The sequence below is a fragment of the Protopterus annectens genome, chromosome 2.part1, assembly GCF_019279795.1.
Source record: "Protopterus annectens isolate FY-2018-M chromosome 2.part1, PAN1.0, whole genome shotgun sequence".
NCBI classification, from domain to species: domain Eukaryota; kingdom Metazoa; phylum Chordata; order Ceratodontiformes; family Protopteridae; genus Protopterus; species Protopterus annectens.
The window spans coordinates 491,294,535-491,318,511 of record NC_056729.1 but is presented as its reverse complement, the minus strand read 5'-3'; positions in this window follow the sequence as shown (position 1 = coordinate 491,318,511).

Genomic DNA, 23,977 nt, shown 5'->3' with positions numbered 1-23,977 from the left:
TCTGTAACTAATGAAGAGGTTGTTGCTAGTAAACAACTTCATATTCCATTGTTTCATCTACAAATAAAGTACCTGTTGTCCTTGAGGTATAAATTGTCTATGTTACATTTAAAATGATAAGCTAGTAATATTGCAATAGGGAATAGATGGCAAACTGATAACAGGTTCATAGTTACTAGGTATCTCCACCAGAGAGGACATTCGCAGGACTGCAGCATCCACCCCCTTTAAATGTGCAACACAGTACAGTACAGCAATCCATCTACATACTGTGGGAGAAGAACCCACAGCCTTCTCATTAAAAGCAGGTATACTACCTGTTGTGCTATTAATAATGCAAGCAGACTTAGCATAAGTAGCTTTAAACTTCTCTTTCCCTGAAGCTCTCAGCTCCTTGTAAAATCCACTTGACACTCAACTGTATCTCTCAGCTTTGCAGCACAGGAAATCTGGAAAAAGCCAAAGCCCAAAAACCAGGGACACATTTTAAATATTGCTTGTATAATCTTGGAAAGTTGCTAGAATAAAATACTGTGTTACCACCATGCATTTCACTGGCAAATGTTGAACCAGGACCATGTGCACTACAGTCAGAGCAACATACCACTAAACCAGATTAACTGTCTCTTGAAACATGGGAAAACGGAAACTTAAATGGCTATCATTTAGTGAATTCAGTTCTCACCATAGCTCTCAATCTCTTGGCACAACAAAACCTGGACAAAGCCAATAATAGTTTCATAGTTTCATACTATAGTACTACGCTATCTACCCTAGGGCATTTATAAGCCTAGCCAAAGTGTATGTGGCTTTTGCCACCCCATGTAATGATACAAAAGTGTACAATTTAAATTAAATTTAGTTTACTGTGCCTCTATCTAGCAATGACACAGAGATAACCCCTGGGGTAAACCTACGATCACCCATCCATTCATCCAAATTTCTCTTGAAGAGAGTCAGTGAGGGGCTCTGCCTAACATGGACAGGTATCCTGTTCCAGAGTGCGGGAAGCCTCTGAGTTATGAATCTGTCCCTCCAGCATGTCCTATTCATATTTGTGCTGAGGTTTAGATCTTTAGCTCTCGTGGCTCTGATCTTCAATGGAGCTGGGATTTATTTCTTCAACGGAGATAGCCTCCAGGTAAGTTTATTTCACGGGACTGTGAATGGTGGAATACAGCCCCAAAAATAGGAACAAATTTCAAATACTGATCTTATAGACTTTGAAAATTGCTAGAATAAGAGGTTTTGTGTTACCATGTACTTTCTGAAGAATACGAAGTCTGAAATTCAAATGCCTGTCATTATTTAGTGAATTAAATGCAGAAAACTACAGATTTTATGAGGAACAGAACAGAACAAAAATATGAGGCAAAAATGTGAGCAGTGTTCACAAGTGATGGTGGGTAGGGAATTCAGGCTCTTGCTACCTGCACCCAAGGTACAGGGTTTGAGCCTGAGTTATTCTCTAACCACTACTGTTGCCTGAACACACACACACACACACACACACACACACACACACACACACACACACACACACACACACACACACACACACAGACACACACACACAAACACACAGTCCCGTGAAATAAACTTACCTGGAGGCTATCTCCGTTGAAAAAATAAATCCCAGCTCCACTGAAGATCACCTGCTTCGTAATCCTCACAATGAGAAAGGAAAAACATTCCCACAAGAGCAGGCTGGATATCCAGCCTACAGACGTTGCAGTTTGGTCCCCTTCCAGTCTATGCAGTTGTAACTGCATAGACTTCTGGGCATTTCTGTAGTCTACTGCCTTCTGCCTAATCCGGACTGCTCTTAAACTAGTCTGGATTCTGCATGCAATGTGTGTGTAGTTTCGGGAATGCTCACACGCATGAGTGGAGTCCGTTCCGGGAGTCTTTTTTTTTTTTATTTTCCATTCCGGGAGTCTTTATTTTATTTTTTTATTTTTTCATTTTCAGCTGTGGGGGCTGCATTCCTGCAGTCCAATAGCATGGGCCCACCTGAGTAAGATCAACACTAGTAGTAGCCAAGTAGAAACCAAAAGGCAAAAAAACAAAACAAAAAAATATATATTTGTCATTCTTGGTGACTATTGATTAATTCTTCTTCTACTTGTGTAGTGTGTTATGCACTATATCTTTCCTGCTGCTACTATATATGTAACCAAGCACTGGGTTAAATGGAAATGTTGTTGTAATCCTCATAGTGTGCAGTGATTTGACTTTTAGTTTACTGGATTAGTTGGGGACCAGTTCCTAGAAATTACTCTGGTGGATGCACTATTGTTCTGTTCAGTATTACTGCTCAGTATCCTCTGCTTGTAGAGGCTACAACTATTGTAACTATTGCTGAATGCACTGCCTTTTAACTTATTTTATTATTCAGGGACTAGTAACTAGAAATTACTCTGGTGTGGATATTACTGTCCTTTTCAGTGTTACAGCTTAGTGACTGCTCTTTTCATATTCTAAAGCTATTGTGGCCAGTGCCCAGTGACTGCTCTGTGGTATGTGCAAGTATCCTAAGTTGTGTAAACACCCATGACTCTTGAAGTTATTTATATAGTTAGTAGTTATGTCTTAAGGATCAGTCATCATTCTTTAGCAAATAGTCCTATCTACTGTGTTCAATGCACAGCATCTCTGACCCTAAAAGGCAGCTCTGGGTTATTAGCAGTGTTCATTCAGTGCTATAAACTAAATCTACAATGTCCGATGTCTACAAACTGTTCTGCAGTTTGTACGTGTGACCAATACAGTACCTGGAGCAAGTGATTAGTACAGTACTAGGAGTTTAACTCAACAAGCTAGTTGTGTAAAATTGTCATTACTTTGTATGGGTCTATATCAGTCTGTCAAAACGGCTGACGATCGAACACCATATGTTAGAACTGTGAAGTTCGAACACTGATTATTGCGAAGCCGCGGAACGCCAAATTCTTTCCCAGGGAAATAATTTGGTGGGCCGTTTCTGTGGCTTCACAATTTTCAGGACTGTGGTGGAAAGTTACGGGTCGGGTTCAGGTAAGTGTGCGATTGTGTGGATGTTAGGGTTAGGGCAGGGGTTAGGTGAGTTAGGGTTAGACAGCGGGTTAGGTGGGTGTGCGATAGTGACACACTTTAGGGTTAGGGTGGGATAGGTGAGTTAGGGTTAGGGCACGGGTCAGGTGAGTATGCGATAGTGACGGACCTTAGGGTTAGGGTTTGGGTTAAGGTAAGTGGATAGATAGCAGTGTATGTATAGTTTAGTGCAGGGTCAGATGTAGGATTTTAAGTGTATGTGTGTGGATTGCTGTTTTTTTGGTGTGCTTGTGTTGTGTTTGTGTGTTTCTTGGAACAGTGATTTTTTTCCCTGGGAAAAAAAAAATCACTGTTCTAAGACTTCAATGTTTTTGCACTTCGTGGTTAGAAGTTCGAACATATGGTGTTCGAACTTCAGCCATTTCGGTGAACTGATATAGACCCCTTTGAACAATATAGCCTAATTCAGTACTTTCATTAAGTACTGCTAGATTAACTACCTTGGATTAGGGCCTCTAAAGTATCCATAGGAGTGTGTGTGTGTGAGTGTGTGTGTGTGTGTGTGTGTGTGTGTGTGTGTGTGTGTGTGTGTGTGTGTGTGTGTGTGTGGATGTGTGATATGGAAGAAAGACATGGCAACCTACTTATGCTACTCCAGCTTGTAAACTCCTCAGATAGTGGTGGATGTCTGAGGGGGTCATTCTAGGTGTCACCTGGCAACTGACCTCTGTTTCTCCCTTTAGCTTGTAAACTCTGCAGATAGGGATGGCTGTCTGTGGGGTCACTTTTGGAGTCAGCTGCAACCTGTAGGGCAGCAAGAGAACCTTCATCTGTAATATTCAAAGTTTACTATTGTACTCTCCCTCAAACCCTGAGTACTACAACCAGCCTTAGTCCTGCAGCCTCTGGCAACATAGCTCAAAAGTTTGCGGTCACCCCATTTGTGTTCATTCTGATCAGAATAGGTGTTCTATGTTAGTGTAACAACTGACTTATGCTTACTGATTATTCACTGTTTCTACCAATTGATAGTACAACCTGCAAGAGATGTAAATATTTATGAAACATGGAGGCAAATCTCTTGCATTAGCCCACTTCTGGATGATACAAGTCATAAGCATCAGAAATCCACAACACATCAGTCGCAACACATTATTTGGCCTGTAACTTATACTGATGCTGTAAAGAACATTTGCCAAAGCCTTCTACAATCCACTGTGAAAGATTTCACCTTCCAGCACACAAGACAACATCTACTTCCTCTCGATTCACACATACTGTAAATCCACATACTTCAACCAAGAGATATCTGGAAAGCAGGGCAAAGTCCGTAAGGCCCACTAAGTCTGCTTCCATGCAAGGAATGTTCTGGCATAGGTGACTCTATACTTAGGAATACAGATTCCACCCTCATCAGACTAGACAAGAGCATTGGCAGCTTGTCTTCTGCCAGGATCCTTGAGGTTACAAGTACCTAAGGTCCCTTAAAATAGTTAAATATGAGTATGACCTAGTGGTGGCCCATGTGGGAGTGAATGACCTGAGAGTTTATCCAGAAGGACACATAGAGATACATGATAGAACTGCATGTGTTAGAGGCAGGAAAGGCACTTGTTTTGAGTAATATCTTGCCTTTATCAAGAATGATGTTTAGATACCAAGACAAGATAATTGGCTTTAACAATTTGCTAAGTAGTTGCTATCATTCTAAGGGGGTCCAGTATGTGTTGGCCTGGGACAAGCTGATAGATATGACTTCCTGTTTTGTTATGGATGGCTTATACCTCTTGTAGCAGGGCTTCTGTACAATTTCAAATTTAAACTCAGACAATGTAATGGTGGCACTACTCAGTGCTGGGGGTTCAAATAGAAAAATGCCAGAATTTAAGTTTCTCCTGTAACTTGAATACATTGATATTTATGTTGGCACTGAGACATGGTTTCAATGCAATGCCTGAAATGCCCTCAGGTAACTGAAGGGAGAGATTGTATTTGTCAGAAGCACTATTACCTCAAATCATATTACTTACTCTCCTAACTTGGAGCTCCAGGAGATCCATATCATCCATAATAAATCCAATGCTACTTCATTGTTAGCTACTGATACCCATCAATGTCCCCCAAGGGTCATAGAAATGACCTTAACTCAATTGAGGGGTTAAATATCAAATAGCATACATTCTTGCTAGGAGGACATCAGTTACCCAAGCATTCACTGGCACAATTACACTTCTAAAATAAATATGCCCAGAATGTCTAAGACTTTGCTAATACAAATCCACTGGAGAAAATTGTTAAGCTATTCACTAGAAGCTTTAATAGTTTTGACATAGTCCTTACTTACCTCATTCCCACCTGTAGTCCACCCATATGTCCTCATTACTGGCTTACTATGAACAGAAATCAGTCATCTTCTCTGTCAGGCCATGTAGTACCAGCTCATCACCAAAAGAGACCGTCTTTAGGACCTACTTCAGTTTGTAGAAGACCTAGGCCAATAGCCCCCAGCTAAGCAGACTGATGCATTCATCTGTGACTTTTCCAGCACCTAAACAACTGCATAGAAAAATCAATACCCATCTACCATAAATGTAATGGTAATTTTATAAATAAATCTGTCTTATGGAGCTCCCATATTAATAAACTATTTATAAAAAAAGGAAAACAATGGAAAGTTGTAAGAAATCCCAAGCATAAGAAACAAACTAAAACAATAAGTGAGAAGGTCACTGAAAAAACAATCAGTAAAAAAAAATGAAAATTCCAGCAAAGCTAGAACTTCCCCTGAGTGACCTCCCTAATGATAATGGATATGAGCTGAGTATAACAGCCCTGTGTTTCTTATGCTTAGTCAAACACTCTGCTTGTGCTGTGCTGACGAGGTTATAACAAGACCGAAATATGCATATCCACAGCTAGTGCGGTTTAGTTTTATTGGCCTGAAATTGTCCATTAAAACGACGAAACAAGTCATGTGCATTCAGAATCACCAATTAGCTGAAACATCTGATGTTCATAAGGGTCATTTGCATATATCCCATGTGCCTCTGATACAAGAAGTTTGGGAGGTCACTCAGTGGAAGTTCTAGCTTTGCTGGAGTTTTCATTTTGTTTTTTACTGATTAGTTTTTCAGTGACCTTCTCACTTATTGTTTAGTTTGTCACAGAATTAAGAAAAAATGTCCACAAGCACACTAAGTTCATCCATGTTAATATCACAGTCATGAGCTCAAGGATATTGCCAATACACTGGTAAATGTTGGTGCAGTTGGTATATTTAATCTGTGGGAGATGTGCAATCATGGAGATGGTATATTTAATCTGTAGGAGATGTGCAATCCTGCAGTTAGTATATTTAATCTGTGGGAGATGTGCAATCCTGGAATTAGCATATTTAAGTAATGCAATGTGATGCAGAACACTTACACTGAGGGCTGTAGGAGTAAAATCACTTGCAATTTGTTGCTCACCACTTGCAATAAATCCTCTCTACCAGAAATATCCATAGGTTTATAAGTATATACTGGGCTAATGATCACTTGGGCCTTTATATTTATTTATTTTTATTTATTTATTTTACATTTGTTTACTGGGCTAGTCTAACTGGATATATGTCCATTTTCAGTAGAGGCCCAGGGAGAAAAGTACCAAGCATCGGCAGTGACAAAGAATACAATACATAGTAATAGTCAAGTGAATTACAGTACATTGGCAACATTGGTCAGAACAAAATTGTACAGAGTCATTTAGTATGTTTAAGCTAAGATCAAATACAGAGAGCAAAAACATAATTTTTTTTCCAGTACTATGAAGGAAATTATTAATTACAGATAGGCGACATAGAACAGTAGAGTAGAGAAGTATAGAGAGAGCAAGAAGGGGAATGAGATATCAGTCAGGGTTAGAGCAGGGACAAAGCCAGTGAGTTTTAAGATATTCTTTAAGATGCTTTTTAAAACGAAGAGTGGAAGCAAGGGTGGAAAGTTCAGTAGGAAGCTGGTTCCAGTTTTTGCCTACTGTGTTGGTGAAAAGTGAGTCCCCAGCTTTGTTTTTTGATTTAATAGTGGAAACTAGAAGCTTATTAGCTGAGCGTAGTGTTGCAAGATTTTTGTAGGGTGTAATCAGATTAGTGAGGATAGGGGTATTATTAGGGTGGTAAAGGATCTTTTGGGAGATAACAAGTTGCTGATAAAGTAGTTGGTTCTGCAGCTCTAGCCATCCCAGTTGTTTGAGGTTGTGGCTGTGGTGAGTTCTAAAGGGGGTGCCAGTGGCAAATCTGGCTATGTTATTGTAACTGGTGGAAAGTTTGGTGAGATTGTTTTTAGATAGATTGGTATATATTGCAGAAGCACAGAGCAGGATAGAGATAAGGTGGGACTGGGCAATAGTCATTCTGGCTGAAGGGGTAAGGAAGGGTTTGATTCTGTAAAGGGTGCCTAGTTTTTTGTTGACAGACTTTATTGTAGAATTAATGTGGTCATCATAGCTAAGGTTGTTATCAATTGTTACTCCAAGTAGACGGGTTGTAGTGTATGGGGATATGTTAGTTGCATTGTTAGAGGTTATTGTGTTATAAGTCTAACCAATCATCCCAATTATATCCTGCAAGTTTATGTGCCTTAGATGTTACTTTAAGGGGTATAAGTAAGCTAGGGCAAGATTTACAGATTGCTTCTGTCCATTAGAGACATAGGCACTAGACCCAGGATTCATTTTCAATTTCCTATCCCCTGGTCCAGATTTCTCTTGAATATTGTTAGGGAAGAACTCTGCTTCACATGGATGGGAAGGTTGTTCCAGAGAAAACAAATTCTTTAAGACACAAACCTATCCTTCCAATGTGTCCAATTTATGCAACAAGCAAAGATCAAATACCTAGATTAACAATTTCTGATGCTATTCCCTTTATGGTTATGTAAAAGGTCTACATAGTGGGATCCAAATAGGCCTTGTAAGCAAGGCATAGATCACCTCTTAACAGGAAACAGAGTATAGATAGGGGTTTGAGACAATCTGCATAGGACACATATTCCTTTAGTGAGGAACCTCTGTGGGTGTTCCAGTTATTACATGTGCCTGGTCAGGTACATAAAGAAGGGGGTGTTGTACTCAATGATGGGCCTGATAAAGCCCAAATACAGTGAAACGATGACTTCCTTGAACCTAGATGTCAAGCCCTTGCTTATGAGATGAGCAACACAGAATGGCTTATAAGAAAAGCAACACAGAATTGTTTCCTTACTACCTTAGGCACATATTGGTCGAAAGCCAGGTTACTATCTACATAGGATCCCAAATCCATGACTGTTGGTTCTGCTCTTAAGTGTGTGTTGTCAATGAGGTAATTTCCCAGGGTGACTGACTTCCCAAATAACTTCCTAGAGTGGCTGCCACTTCCCTATATGACAAACATACCATTCAGGCACACTTCTCATATCTAACCTCTGCTCGGCAGGGAGATGCATCCTTCTTTTTAATCTTTATATGATACTTTTGCCTCTAATTAAGAACTCTTTTTCCCAATCCAAAATACTATAGTTATAAGTCACATTCTGCATGCACACAGTTAACATAAACAATAATAAACATCAGACCTATTATGTGATAATTTGGTAGCTGGAGTTACCCCTTTATCTTGTGTGGTAGTTTAATATTGTACAGTATATAAGAAATGTGGACTTTATGTCCTGCATTGCTGGTGACAGGCTTAGAAAGATGAATAAGGTTATGTATCAGAATGTATGAATATTTTACAGATGAGATGTTCATTGCAATTCAGCCCCAAATACTTAATAAACACTGCTTAATGAAAAACTGTACTCCAAACACAACATTTCCTCTTTTTGAAGTATCTCTTCCTCTCTGCAACAAGATCTCCACAATGACACTATAAATAACTTTTCTCTGTGGCATATATATGGCAGTTATCTTTTTCTATGTACAGCTTGTTAGTTTCAGAAGAAATCTCTATATCCCTGTCTTTTATATAGCAAAATAAATTGACTAATTGTGATTTTAAGTAAGATAGGATCTACATGCACATTTTTTATGACACTTTTCTATGGACCTTATTTTGTATTGTGTCTTTAAATGTGGAACATCTGTTAATTGATTTATTAAGGGCTGTATATAAATGGTGGTTTGAAGTTGGTATGCTCATCTGATGAAGTTGTACTGACGAAAATGTGGTGATTCATTTAAGGCGTTCTTTTTGTTTGTGTGTCATTAAAGTTGGTTTTGCTATCTGGTGAACCCTCCAGTGCCTTATTTCTTGGTTATTGTTTTATTGCAGAGTCAAATAGCAGCTGAGAGTGGTATGTCAAGACACCTCAGATCAGTAACAGACAGACGGCATTAAGGTGGAGGGTTCCCTATAACTTAATTCCTGCTTTTTGACTGATGAATCAGAAGCAAATTCAACTTTTAAAACATGATAAAGTACACAAATGAGACAGTGCCACTGGGAAAAAAGTTACTGACATACTCTAAAATTTCTGGAGGTAATCAATGACTTTGAGTACAGCCATTCTATAGAAATTTGAAAAGCAACTTGAAGGAAATTGATGGTCACTATAATTTCACCTTTTGTCTAGCCACTGTAATGATGTCTTCTGTGAGCAAAGAGTGCATTGCAAAAAAAGACAAAGCTTAGCCAAAAAATAAATGAAATAACTCACTTCTACATAGCCAGACCTATCAGGCCACTTGGAGGTAAAAAGCAAATAAAATGCTCACAGTGTTGTAGAAAACACGAAGGCAGTGGAACACAGATGTGATGCAATACCTTTTATTGGAGCAACATAGGTTTTACAATTACTCAAGCTATTAAGCTTGCATGAGCCCTTCATCAGGAGTTATTAAGTTACTGATGTTAAATACAGTGCTTAAATATCCACTTGTGCCTAGAAAGGGAAGTATAAAATTTATTTCCAATTGGCTAAAAAAAGCCTTAAAAATGCTAGGATAGAAAATATGCAGCTCATGCTCAGAGACAGCATGTGTCAGTGAACGTTTTCAGTGCCGGATTTAGGATTAGGCAACATAGGCAGTCAAATAGGGCTTCATGGCTGGGGAGGGGCCCATTCTGGCCAGGAAGCTTAAACATTTATTTTAATAATATATTAAAAAAAAACTTCTTAATACCATGGTCGTGGTGTCTTCTCCTTTAAGGAGAACCATGCGTGCGCTACACACATGCCACTGTGGAAGGAAACACATTCCACAATTGTGTACGGAATTTAAATTATCCATTCCATTAAGAGAGAGGGTAAGTGTGTGTGTGTGTGTGTGTGTGTGTGTGTGTGTGTGTGTGTGTGTGTGTGTGTGTGTGTGTGTGTGTGTAAGTCATTTAAAGTAGAGAGAAAGTGTGTATATACATGTATGTGTATGTAAGTGCATGTAATTTAAGCTAGCTGTTCCATTTCTGAATGAGAGAGAAAGTGTGTGTGTGTGTGTGTGTGTGTGTGTGTGTGTGTGTGTGTGTGTGTGTGTGTGTGTGTGTGTGTGTGTAAGTAATTTAAAGTAGAGAGAAAGTGTATGTGTATGAGTGTGTGTGAGAAAGAGTGAGTGAGAGAGAAAGAGAGTAGGTGTGTATTACTGATAATAGAGTCTTTCCAGTATTTTAGAGCAGTGAGTAAAGTCCAGAACATTAGTGTCTTTTGAAAAAAAAAAGCTACACCAGAATAAGGCACAACACTTTGAAATAATCAGTGATGATCTAGAAATGAAAAGAACCCTTTGTCCTCTTTTTTTTTGTAATTGGTATTTTAATGTTTATTGCATTTCATTATTCTATATTTGAACTTTAGTCCAGTTTCGTTGGTAAGGACTGGATAATGCAGTGTGCTCTCTCATTTTGTCAACCCACAGTAATGGTTATCACTCCACTACACTCACAGGAATATTATAAGGCCAGTTAGATCTCAGTCTGTGTTACTGTGACTCTTTGAATTCCAGTGTATGTACACTACAGGACTACATGTTCATTTATGGAGTAAGTCCCATGCTACCTACCTCAGCATCCCTCCTGGTCATGTTTTGGTTAATGCTGAATATGCCCCAACAGCCATGATTGTTCACCTTTCAGAGGACCACAGATATTATCTGTGGGAGCTAGTGACCAGGAGAACTCCAAGAAGACAAAATATATTGCATGGATGTAAGCAGATGTTCTGTCTTGTAAACATGGTATTGTGGTGCACAGCCACTAGAATCATACCATCAAGGGATTATGAGTTTCAGTGCATTTTCAAGGAATTGTGAATTTCAAGGGAAGAGAAGTTTACTGTTGCTCATGCTAAGTCTGTTTTCAGTGTGCAACTAACTGCTTTGTTTAGCAAATATCAGTCACTGTTTGTGCTGTATAATTTGAAAGCAGTGTTAGTAGCATAATTGTCTTGGGTGCAGAAGGCTGTGGATTCTACTCCCACACCATATAGATGAAGTGCTGGTATTGTAGTGCCCTTTTGAATGGTGATTATTTGGTGCATTTTAAGGGAGGGTAAGGGTTCTGCCCTCCTGAGTGTGTCTTCCTTTGTATGAGATACCTCGTAACTATGAACTTGATTTGTCAGTCATTCCCTATTGCAAAATTACAAGCTTACCAATTTTTTTTTAATGTTACATAGGCAATTAATTCTTCAAGGGCAGCAGGCACTGAATTTGCAAATAAAACACTGAAATGTTAAGTGTCTGCCAGTAGCAACCTCTTTATTAATTGCAGATCTCTTTAATGTGGAATTAACTGGATGACCTTTACTTCTGCAGATATTGTGCTTATTGACTATTAGTGGATTGTAGTGACGGATGTCTGAGTGGCCTTTTATAGTTGAAATATTCTGAAATGGGTAGTTTTTTTCATTTTTGGTTCATACATTTTATTTCATTGCTTGCTGGAAGAATGTTCAAAACTACAAATTTAAAACACTTTCTAACAAGTGGTGCTGTATTATACAAGGAATATAACTTAATACTATCAGGAAGGTGAGTCAAAGAACACATACATGTATGCATAGCTCTAAAAATGTATACAAGCAGCCAATGTTTTGAAAACGGCCCAAAGGTAAATTTAATCCTCCATTGGCCAGATGCATTTTCTTTGTATTTTTTTTGAATGTGGGTTTTATGCCATTTCAATGAATGTGACTTTCAATGACAGAAAAATGTACTGCTCATGTTTTTTTCACTGTCAGGCAGTATTGTTTGCTTAGCAAATGTCTATTAGTGATTGTGCTATTTTATTTCAGTATCTGTAATTATTGTAGAAGTAAATAAGAAAGCAGTATGCACACTGACAAGTTTGAACAGTGTTTATGGTAACTTGAAAGAAATAGCCAAGTAGCCAAGTAGTGGAGCACTGGAATAGCTGGGGAGGGGGCTGCTGGGGGGGGGGGCTGCCGCAGGTGGGGCTGCTCTGGGGGGACCCTATATATTACCCTGCCTAGGGCCCCATTTGACTTTGACCAGGTCTGAACATATATATATGTGTGTGTGTGTGTGTGTGTGTGTGTGTGTGTGTGTGTGTGTGTGTGTGTGTGTGTGAAAGAGACAGAGAGAGAGAGAGCGAGAGAGAGACTGAAGGTGTAGTTAGCGTTCATTGAGCTGAGAAGATAACACCTAGAAAGACTGCTGTAACATTTAATGAGACAATAAATCTCAAAACAAGATTTGTGTAGGGAGATTAGTTAAATCCAGAGAAGGAAAACAAAAAGTTATAATTTGTAAGCTGTTAGTCTGTCTAAACAAGTGATCTTTGTGAGACATAAGTTTTGGTTAGCAGAAAACATGAATTAGCAATAACGTGCAGCTCACAAAGATGAGAAAGGCAGGGACTACCAAGAAAATAAGATGTAAGGTTAGAATACATGGATATTGTATGTTGCTTATACACTAAACAGGCTGTGTTTAGCTAACTGACAGAAAGAAAGAATGAGAAAAAGAGAGTGAGAGAGAGAATAAAATTGTGTTGCTATGTGCATGATTCTGAAGAACAGAACTGAATGAAGTTTTGTTATAATGTTAAAATTGACTGAATATTTAGGTCTTACCTGACTTTTAAGTTTATGGTTACTAATAATCTGACCAGAATGATGTCTTATGACTATTTTCTTGTCATGAATAAAATACAGGTGCTAAAACACAGACCCCAGTAATCTCAACAGCTACTGTTAATACTCTGAAATAGCCATTAGCTGGAATTTATCAAACCATTCATTACCAGAAAAAAATTATAATAATAAAAAAAAAATGTTGCTGTTCAGTACACCTTATTTATGTCCACTGCTAGTTGCAAAAAAGAAAGAGTTAAGTATTATAGTATCTCTTAAAATCAATATCCAGGTTCATACCAATGAATGTCAGACTGAACAATTGAATTGATGTAATCTCCATTGTTCTTCTCGCCAATTGAGTACGGAAATGTACTTTAAGAACCTTAACTGTCATATCTGATACAGAATAATCAGACTGGGAAAAGTGTGCTGAAACTGGCTTGTCCCTCATGTTTTTTGTAAATGTGTAAATATGGACATTCATCCTAGTTCTGAGTAAATGGCCCCTCTCTCCTATGTAGTTTTGTACACAAATTAGCACTGCACAGATCAGAACAAGGTAAGAAAAATATTTTTTTCAGTTTGCAAACATTGTGTTCCTTTAATTACCTCTCAGCATATCAAAAGATATGTAAAACACTGACTACTATTCTACTCTGAGCTGTATCCATCCATCACCTCCTTTTTTCCCAGTTTTTGCACAATGGGTCTGTCATGGTGTCACATCAGCAGTAAACATCATCCAGAGCCAGTGTTTGCAGCAGCAGTTGACTGTATATAAGGTGAATAAGTAATTAAATAGTATCTAGTCTCTCGTTCTGTGAAAGGTACCTGGGCCAGTGAATGAACTGTCGAAACCACTAAAGCAGAATACATTATAGGAAATTAAGAACAGAAACTCAAGACAGCGTTCCTGATTATGATAAGAAATAAAGGTTAAAATGCATGACCTAAATAAACCTTGATGAGATTCTTATTATAGGGGACTATATAAGCTCATTCTGTACTGTAGATAATTGTTATTTTTGTGGCATGTTGATAATATACATAAAGGTAATATGTGTCTTATGTGCCCCCAAGGTTTGTATTAAAGTGTGATATCCTATAATCTACAGTGTCATTGTGAGTTAACTTTACCCTGAATGAAAGCATACACACTTTGCCATATAGACTATGCTGTGGATAATAGATGTTTATCCGAAAACTGGGCTAAAACAGCCACTAGATTATTTTCCTGGGGCAAATTCTACCATTTCCATTTAGTTTTCCAGTCAGCACAAAATGCCATTGCTAAATAAACCCTATTATGAGTTTTCTGGCTCTGAAACAGAAAATATTAGCTATTCTTTTAAAGTTAAATACAGTATTCGTTTTCATCCGATGATTTCCCATTCTACATGTTGAAAGTTAATAGCTACTGCATTTCATTAGCACTTGATTAAATTCTGTCACTGAATATTTCAGGTTATTTAAGGTATTGGTTTGTTAACTGTGTGCACAATGCCAGGAAAAGGGGTGGACTTGAGATAAAGCTGAAATTATTCTTGAAACAGAGAGACAAAGATGTTAAAACCTTATAATTAACATTTTAATTTGAAACGTTTATTATCTTGCTTGTACATTTCTGAACTGTTTCCTGTGTATAACCATGAACATCTGACATTTCTAAAAACAAATCTTTATAAATTAAAGAAAGCCTGTAGCAGACTAACTCACAGGCATTGGAGAAATACTCCTCTGCCTGAAAGAATACTCATCTGGTTATTAAGAGCTGTGAAATAGACTACAAGATATGTAATGCACCAGAAACTGCAACAATAAGACAATATCTGATTGATGGTGTTTACCATGTAGGAATGGTTACATTCCAGCTTAGTTGTAATTTCAGAAATGTTTTTTGTATATTTCTTCTGTAGAAAAGCTGCGGTGGTACAGTGGTAGTGTTGTTGCCTCACAGCAAGAGGTTCTCCTGTTCGATTCACGGCTGGAGTGCCTTCTGTGTGGAGTCTGCATGTCCTCCCTGCGGTCGATTGGCCTCCGAATGACATGCGTGAATGGGCGTGCCTTTGGTGAAGGTTGGGTGTCGGGCTGGCAACTCGGCACCATAAAAAATCAACTGCCAATCATTAGCAGACCGGAGTTCCGCTGTGGCAACCCCTAACCAGGAAAAGCCGAAAAGACAAACAACAACAAGTTTATACTATTTGTTTTCTATTTTTTGGCAAGCTGGCTATGTCATTTCAAATGTCCCAACCTGCTCTGATTGCTATGTATTTCACAGGCTGTTACAATGGCATAATACAACATACAGTCTGATACAAGACACAGTTAGTGAAGTTAACATCTTTTCCATGGACATTCCCCTCTGGACTCCTAGTCAAGCCTGATACCCACTTTGCTTATATGTGATAGTGGTTACCAGGCCCCATTCAGGTCATTAAGTAAGCTCAATACAAATAGACCTCTTTTGGCTGGAGATAGACATGCCATGACATACTTTGCTCTGCATCACTGGTAATAGCTTCTTTAATCAAATTCTACCCAACGGGTAACCTAGCGACATGCTTAGTGTACTGTATTCAGGATGCTTTATTTAACTTTCAGTTTTAATCTCTTCTGTCATATGACATGCTTGTTTGTCTTGTTTGCCTGTTACTAAATTATAAATGTTCTGTTTCTAACAAAACTTGTCTAAGCTATTCTTAAAGACAGTCAGGCCTTCCTAACTGTATTGATTTTAGTAAGGAATTTCAAGCATTTAGTTTTCACTTCATACAGTTTTGTCTCTTTTTTTGTAACATGTCACCTTGTTCCACAGTATGGTCACCACTATGTAGAATATACAGACTGTCACATTTACTCTCTGTGTCTATTTCTGAATGACATCAGTCATTTACAAGAGCACTGAGGGTGCAGATTCATTAAATAATGTGTACAGTAAATCAAGTTAGTCCTACAAGGATTCAATAGTGTCAAGAAAAGGACAACATTTGTAAAGAATGATATGATACAGGTACTAAATATGAAATGCTTTTGGAGTCCTGATAATAATTAACTAAGTCAGTAATCTTCTTCTTCTTCTTTCGGCTGCTCTTGTTAGGGGTCGACACAGTGGATCACCTGTTTCCATTTCTTCCTGTCCTCTGCATCTTGTTCTGTCACACCAACCACCTGCATGTCCTCTCTAACCACATCCATAAACCTCATCTTTGGCCTTCCTCTTTTCCTGTTACCTGGCAGCTTCATCCTTAGCATCCTTTTCCCTATATACCCAGCATCCCACCTCAGCACATGTCCAAACCAACGCAATCTCACCTCTCTGGCTTTGTCTCCAGACCTTCCAACCTGGGCTGACCCTCTAATATACTTATTCCTAATCCTGTCCACCCTCGTCACACCCAGTGCAAATCTTAACATCTTTAACTCTGCCACATCCAGCTCAAACTCCTTCCTTTTTATCAGTGCCACTGTCTCCAACCCATATAACATAGCTAGTCTCACTACCCTCTTGTAGACCTTCCCTTTCACTCTTACTGTTACTCGTCTGTCACAAATCACTCCTAACACTCTTCTTCACCCACTCCATCCTGCCTGTACTCTCTTCTTCACCTCTCTTCCACACTCACCATTACTCTGAACTGTTGATCCCAAGTATTTAAACTCATCCACCTTCGCCACCTCTACTCCCTGCATCCTCACCATTCCTCTATCCTCCCTCTCATTCACACACATATATTCTGTCTTAGTCCTGATGACCTTCATTCCTCTTCTCTCTAGAGCATATCTCCACCTATCCAGGGTCTCCTCCGCCTGTTCCCTACTCTTACTACAGATCACAATGTCATCTGCAAACATAGTCCACGGGGACTCCTGTCTGATCTCGTCTGTCAACCTGTCCATCGCCATTACAAAAAAGAAAGGGCTCAGAGCTGATCCTTGATGTAATCCCACCTCCACCATAAACACATCCGTCACTCCCACCGCAGACCTCACCGCTGTCGTACTACCCTTGTACATATCCTGTACCTCTCTTACATACTTCTCTGACACTCCAGACTTCCTCATACAATATCACAACTCCTCTCTAGGCACCCTGTCATATGCTTTCTCTAAGTCCACAAAGACACAATGCAACTCCTTCTGACCTTCTCTGTACTTCTCCATCAACACTCTCAGAGCAAACATCGCATCTGTAGTGCTCTTTCCTGGCATGAAACCATACTGCTGATCACTAATCATCACCTCCCTTCTTAACCTAGCTTCCACTACTCTTTCCCATAACTTCATGCTGTGACTGATCAATTTAATCCCTCTGTAGTTACTAAAGCTCTGCACATCACCCTTAGTTAATTAGAGGCAACATGATCCACAGAATCCATAACTGGTGCACCACAGTTCACCAAAACAAGCTGTTTGATTTTATATTTCATAAGCATAGATTGGAGTGCAAGTGATGTGCACTGTATCTTTAAGAAGCGTGTCAAGGCTTTACATCCATATATAAAATCCCAGACACGTGCACTCCATAGGGCCATTTTGTAAGAGCAGTCAGAGTGACAACATGCATGAATGCAGTTGTTACTTTGTATATAAGTTAAAGTCAGTAACCTTAAATAATAATGTGTTTTTATATAAAAAAGCTGCTTGAACAGAACCCACGAAGGCTCTTCTATTTTATCCAGAATGGGAAAGGGACATGGTGTCAGGACCGGGATGGAAGAGAATAAAATCTGGAGCCATGAGGTGCAGAGATGACAGTGAAGGTAAAAATAAGAGAAACAAGTACAAAAAGAGTCAGAAAAGAATCAAAGGTAATGAGAAGTAACACAAATTGTTTACTTGATATAAACAACAAAAAGGGCCATTACAAGGGCACAAACCACACTATTAAACAAGTGGAAGGCATGAAAAGTTTAACTAAAAGGAAATGTTTAAAATAAATGTATTTGATGGAGTAATCAACAGTAAAGCTAAATGAGCATGTTTAAAGATAGAACAAGCATGTGTAAAGCAAAACAAGTGTGTTTCAAACAAAACTGGGCATGTTTAAAGTAAAACGAGTACAAAAAAGTACACTGGGCATGAAAAGGGCTTAAACAAGCAAAACAAATATAATAAGGGCAAAAAGGTCACATTACGCAGAAATAAAGCAAGGTGACTGCATGCATTTTGGCAAAGTGCTATGTTTTGGCATAACTATGACTTCGTATTGTATCAAGGGCATAACTAAAGTTATTCGAAGTATCTCAAAGTATGTAAAAGTGCTTACAGTGTGTGCTTATTTCTGTGCATGTATTTTGAAAAGTTTACTGTGTGCAAAGTGCAACTATTTTATGAAATACAGTCAAAGTATAGCAATTTCTTGTGCTGGGTGCGTCTATTCGCAAAGTGCCACCATTACAGAGTGTTTCTTGCACTATAGAGAATTGCCTAGCAAGGTAATGCCATTTTGGGGACATTTCAGTGTACTGTATGCAGTTATTCACAAAGTGCAATTACTTCAAAAAGTTATTGAGTTTAAGGTGAAGAGATGTCTGATTTATTCACATTATGCAGTTATTTAATATGTTTCTTACACTAACAGGTAATTTCTTGCAAAAGACGGCATTACTAAAGTATTACAATGCCCAAGAGTTATTCATTTGCATCGTAAAGTTGTTTGAGATGTTTCTTAAAATGACGATAAATGACTTTAGCATTTAGCCTTTCAAACGATATTACAAAAGTATTAAAGTTCTCGAGAAGTTTATTTTGCAAAGTCCAGTCATTCAGTGGTACTACGAGTAGGTCTATTTTCAAAAAGCCCAAAAGGTATAAATTCAGAAGCACAAAAGCACTGGACAAAGTTACAAATACTGGCATAAGTTTCTTATGTTTGTGCTTATTTGCAAAATCCTTCACTGGTATGCATTAATTATGGCAGACAGATTTCAAAAGCCCCAACCTCTTGTGTTTGATCAGAATATTGCAGAAAATTGGAGAATATTTGAGCAAGCGTACGATATTTTTATACAAGCAGCTTATGCAGATAGAGATTCAAGCACCAGGGCATTCATTTTGCTAAACCTAGCTAGGTCAGAGAGGCCATAGAAAGACAGCGTTCATTTGTGTATGCACCTGCAGTATATGAGGGAGAAGGTGAAAACCATCATATTGTTGTGCAAGTTGAATCAAGGGAAGACCCCGAGTGTTTGAGGCACAAGTTCAGAGAAATGTATAACCCCCATTCAAATATTACACTAGAGAGGCATTTGTTTTACACAAGAGATCAGAAACCAGGGGAAACATTTGCAACTTATATAACTGACCTGAGAAACAAAGCTAAAATGCGTCTGTCTGGTGATTTAAAAGAAGAGCTGATAGAGGACAGGCTTGTGTGTGGTATTAGCAGTGCTGCTGTGAGAAAGATTTTACTTCATGACAGTGATTTATGATTGAGCAAAGCCATAGAGATTTGACAAATCCATAAGGTGACAGAAAAACACACAAGTATGCATGCGAGTGACAAGAGCATGGTTTCAATTGACTCTAGAGCAAATGTAGACAGCATGTAACACGTGGCAAGCAAAAGTAGGTGCAGCTACAGAGTTTCCAAGGAAGATGCGCAGCTTTCCAGCAAATTCTAAAAAGGGAGCTTGCTCCAGCTCAATGTAGTGCAAGCATGAATCAGCAAATCCAAGTCTAATTTTATTGTTAACTGTCACAATTGTGGTGCAAATCATGAGTCTAAAAGAGAGAAGTGGTTAGCATTTGGTCAGCAATGTTACAAGTGTAAAAAATGGAACCGTTTCCAAAAGTTTTGTAAATCATGTAAGCCTTACACAGTTGTAAAGAAAGGTCACACAAAAAAGCAAGTTGATCAAGTAGAGCCGAAGCAGTCAACTTTTTATGTTGATGGTGTATCTGTGCTTGATGAAAGAGTTGATGCAGTAAATTTATTAACAAAGAGCAAAGTATTTTGTACAGTCTGGATTAATGGAAAATCCACAGAGCTTAAAGCAGACAATGGGTTAAAGTGTAATGTTATATCAGCAGACACATTTGCAAAAGTGAAAAAAAGCAAACAACTCAATGTAACTAGTAGTGCGAGACTTATTGCGTATGGAAGTGAAGAAATTCAAACCAAGGGTTCAGTGATACTTTCTTGTTATCTGTCCAAGAATTGTTGCAACTTGTTAATTAACATAGTCAGAAGGCCAGGGCAATCTTTACTAGGTCTCAAAGATAGTTTAAGAATGAATCTGTTTTCTTTTGCTAAAGTTCATCATGTAAGTGCATTTCCAAGTTTTAATTTGTTCAGAAGCCGTTTTATCAGAATATGCTAATGTTTTCGAGGACAACTTAGGCAAGCTTCCATGAAGTTAGACCCAGAGGTCACTCCAGTAGTCAGAACAGCAAGAAGAGTTCCAATAGCTATGTAGGATAAAGTTAAAGCTCAGTTAGATAAAATGGTGTAGCAATGTATGATTTGTCCAGTCACAGAACAAACTGAATGAGTATTGTCCATTGTAGCATCTCACAAAAAAGTCTCAGATGAAATCAGAATATGTATTGACCCAAGAGATCTGAACAAAGCATTGAAGAGACCGTATCATCCAATGTGTACAGTCGCAGAAGTTGCAGCTCTAATACCGAATGCCACTGTTTTCTCTGTCTTGGATGCAAAGAGTTCATTTTGGCAAGTGATGCTTGATCGCAAATCTTCATTTCTAACTACATTTGGTACTGCATTTGGCAGATACAAATTCCTAAGGATGCCATTTGGAATAAATTCTGCAAGTGAAGTCTTTCAGCGTGCAATGGAGCACATTTTTTCGGGTTATCCTTGTGCCATAATAGTAGATGATTTATTGGTTGGAGGCAACGGTGAAGCAGAGCATGACAGAAACCTAAAGAAAGTTCTGGATAGAGCGCATAAAGTAAACTTGAAGTTCTATCCTCTGAAGTATAAATTCAGGCTTCCAGAAGTTGCCTACATTGGTCATTTGTTCACAAGTACAGGCTTCAACCAGACCCAACCAAGCAAACAGCTATTCTTGAAATGTTAGCACCAGATAATGTACAAGTTCTACAACGTTTTCTAGACATGGTCAACTATTTAGGCAAGTTTATACCAAACTTCAGTGAGCTGACAGCACCTTTAAGAGAACTAATGCACAAAAATGTTACATGGTCATGGTTGGAACAGCACCAGAAGGCATCTGAAAACCTTAAGCAAAAAATTGCCACCCCACCTTCATTAAGATACTATGATGTCAATAGACTAGTCACTCTTTCCTGTGATGCTTCAAAATTTGGTCTTGGTGCAGTTATACTTCAAGAGGGCAGACCAGTGACATCTGCATCTAGAACACTTACCCAAACTGAGATAGATTTTGGAAATAGTATTTGCATGTTCAAGTTGTATTTATGGTTGAGCTATTCAGATTGAAACTGACCACCAACATCTAGTTACTATTCTAAGGAAGCCTGTGCATTCTGCTCCAGTGAGAGTACAGAGAGTGATGCTCATATTGCAAAAGTACAGTTTCAAAATTATCTTCATGAAAGGTAAATTGCTTTATCTGGCTGATATCTTATCCAAATCACCCAGATATATGACTGAACAGCTTGACACAGAGAATTTTGACTGTGATGTGATGTCAGTGCATAATATTTCCACCACTAGACTTGATGACTTAAGAGATCACCCTCAAACTGATCCAATTTTACAAAAGCTTAATCACTACATTAATGTTGAATGGCCATGAAAGCAATCTAGTGTACCACCTGAAGTGCAAACCTACTTTCCTTACAGAGATGAATTGCTGATGGAAGCTGGCATTATTTCCAAAGGTCCTAAAATTGTTGTTCCTGCTTCCTTACAACAAAGTATATCCAAATTTTGCATTGTGGTCACCCAGGATCCACATCCACTAAGAGAAGAGCCAGAGAATTAGTGTTTTGGCCTTCCCTATCAAAAGACATTGATTAAGTTCTTTCTTCTTATTCTGTATGCCATAGTACTAGACCACATTTGCAGAGGGAACCACTTCAGCTAAGTCCAGTTCCTGAAGTACCTTGGTCAATTGTTGCAACTGATATCTTTGAGTGGAACAATCAACACTATTTGGTTTTGGTAGACTCTTATTCAAATTGGTTTGAGACTGATCTACTACCTAACTGTACTTCACTACTGTTGAAACATTATTTCTCAGTTCATGATAGTCCACACAAAGTTCTTTCTGACAATGGTACTCAATTTACTAGCCAGTTGTTTCAGAAATTTGCAAAAGAACGGGACTTCATACATGTTACTAGTAGTCCTGAATATACTCAGTCCAATGGCCTAGTTGAATGTGCAATACAGAGTGAAAAGCAATTACTTGAAAGGGCAAAGTGTGACAATACCGATGTGTTCTTGAACTTAATCTCAGAAACGTACCCCATGACGATATTCTTGGCTCACCTGCTCAAAGACTACTTTTCAGGCAAACTAGATCTATGCTACCTGTTAATTCCAGTTTGTTGCAGCCCAAACTTAAGAACAATAAAACCATCAAGACTCAGTTGTTTAAGAAGTGTAATATCCAGAAATCTAGTTACAACCGATCAGCAGATTATTTTGTCTATTGAGAGAAGGAGAGACGGTAAAGATCCAGACAATTAAAGGTTTTCATCAAATATTACAGATTACAAGCATCTGTGCTGAACCAAGATCCTACCTGATAGACTCCGAAGGCATGGTAGATAGGAGGAATTGTAAACACCTTCTTCCTGTACCAGAATCACCATCATCATCACAACATTGTTTCTGTGATGCAGACTAATCTAAGAATGAATCAGACACTGTTCCCATACCAGAATGTGTTCAAAATTCTGATTGCATTCCAGAAAATGATCAGAACATTCCACAGGTCAAACCTTTTTCAGAAACTGTTCCAGTTGCCAAATCTCATTCACACGATACGGGTGAATATCAAAGCCTAGTGTGAAATACATGGCAATGTGGACTTGATTGTATATATCTGTGTATTTAGTATTGTGTAATGCATGACAAAAAATTTGTTTGCGATTTCTGCATGCCAATAAATTTATAGTGTCATATGATCTAGTTCTCAAAGAGGGAGGATGTAGATCGGAGTACAAGTGATGTGCGCTGTATCTTTAAGAAGCGTGTCAAGTGTGTCAAGGCTTTACATGCACATATAAAATCCTAGACATTTGCACTCCACAGAGCCATTTTGTAAGAGCAGTCACAGTGATAGCATCCATTAATGCAGTTGTTAGTTTGTATATAAGTTAAAGTCAGTAACCTTAAATAATATTGTGTTTGCATATAATAAAGCTGCTTGAACAGAATCCACAAAGACCCTTCTATTGTATCCAGAATGGGAGAGTGACAATAAGCATCCACAAATAAAAAAATAAAATAGAAAAATATTTGTTTGCTTTAGCGTCTACTGCTTGGCTGATCTTATTACTAATGTAAACACACAATCTTCTTCTTCTTCCTCTTTCGGCTTTTTCACGGTTAAGGGTCGCCACAGCAGATCAAACACACAATGAATAATGTAATTCCCGTTATTGCTACTTTGACTGGAAAGTAAATCTAGTCACTAAAATTTGGATCTCAGTGGTTGCACCATTATTTCAAATTAATGTAACAGATCTGGAGACATGACAGTAAGCCAGGCAAATATATACTGTACATCATCCATTGCTGTGTGTTTATTGGTCACTGTTTAGTGAAGGACATCTGTTGATTGGTTAAAGTCTGATAGTTGCTGCTGCAGCCAGACAAATTTGAGTCATGTAGCAGCATTTCAAGTTAGCAAGCTTTTCTAAGCATTGCAAAATATATATTACCACTGTATAACCCACTGAAATTCAAGGCAATTATTAATGCGGTTACA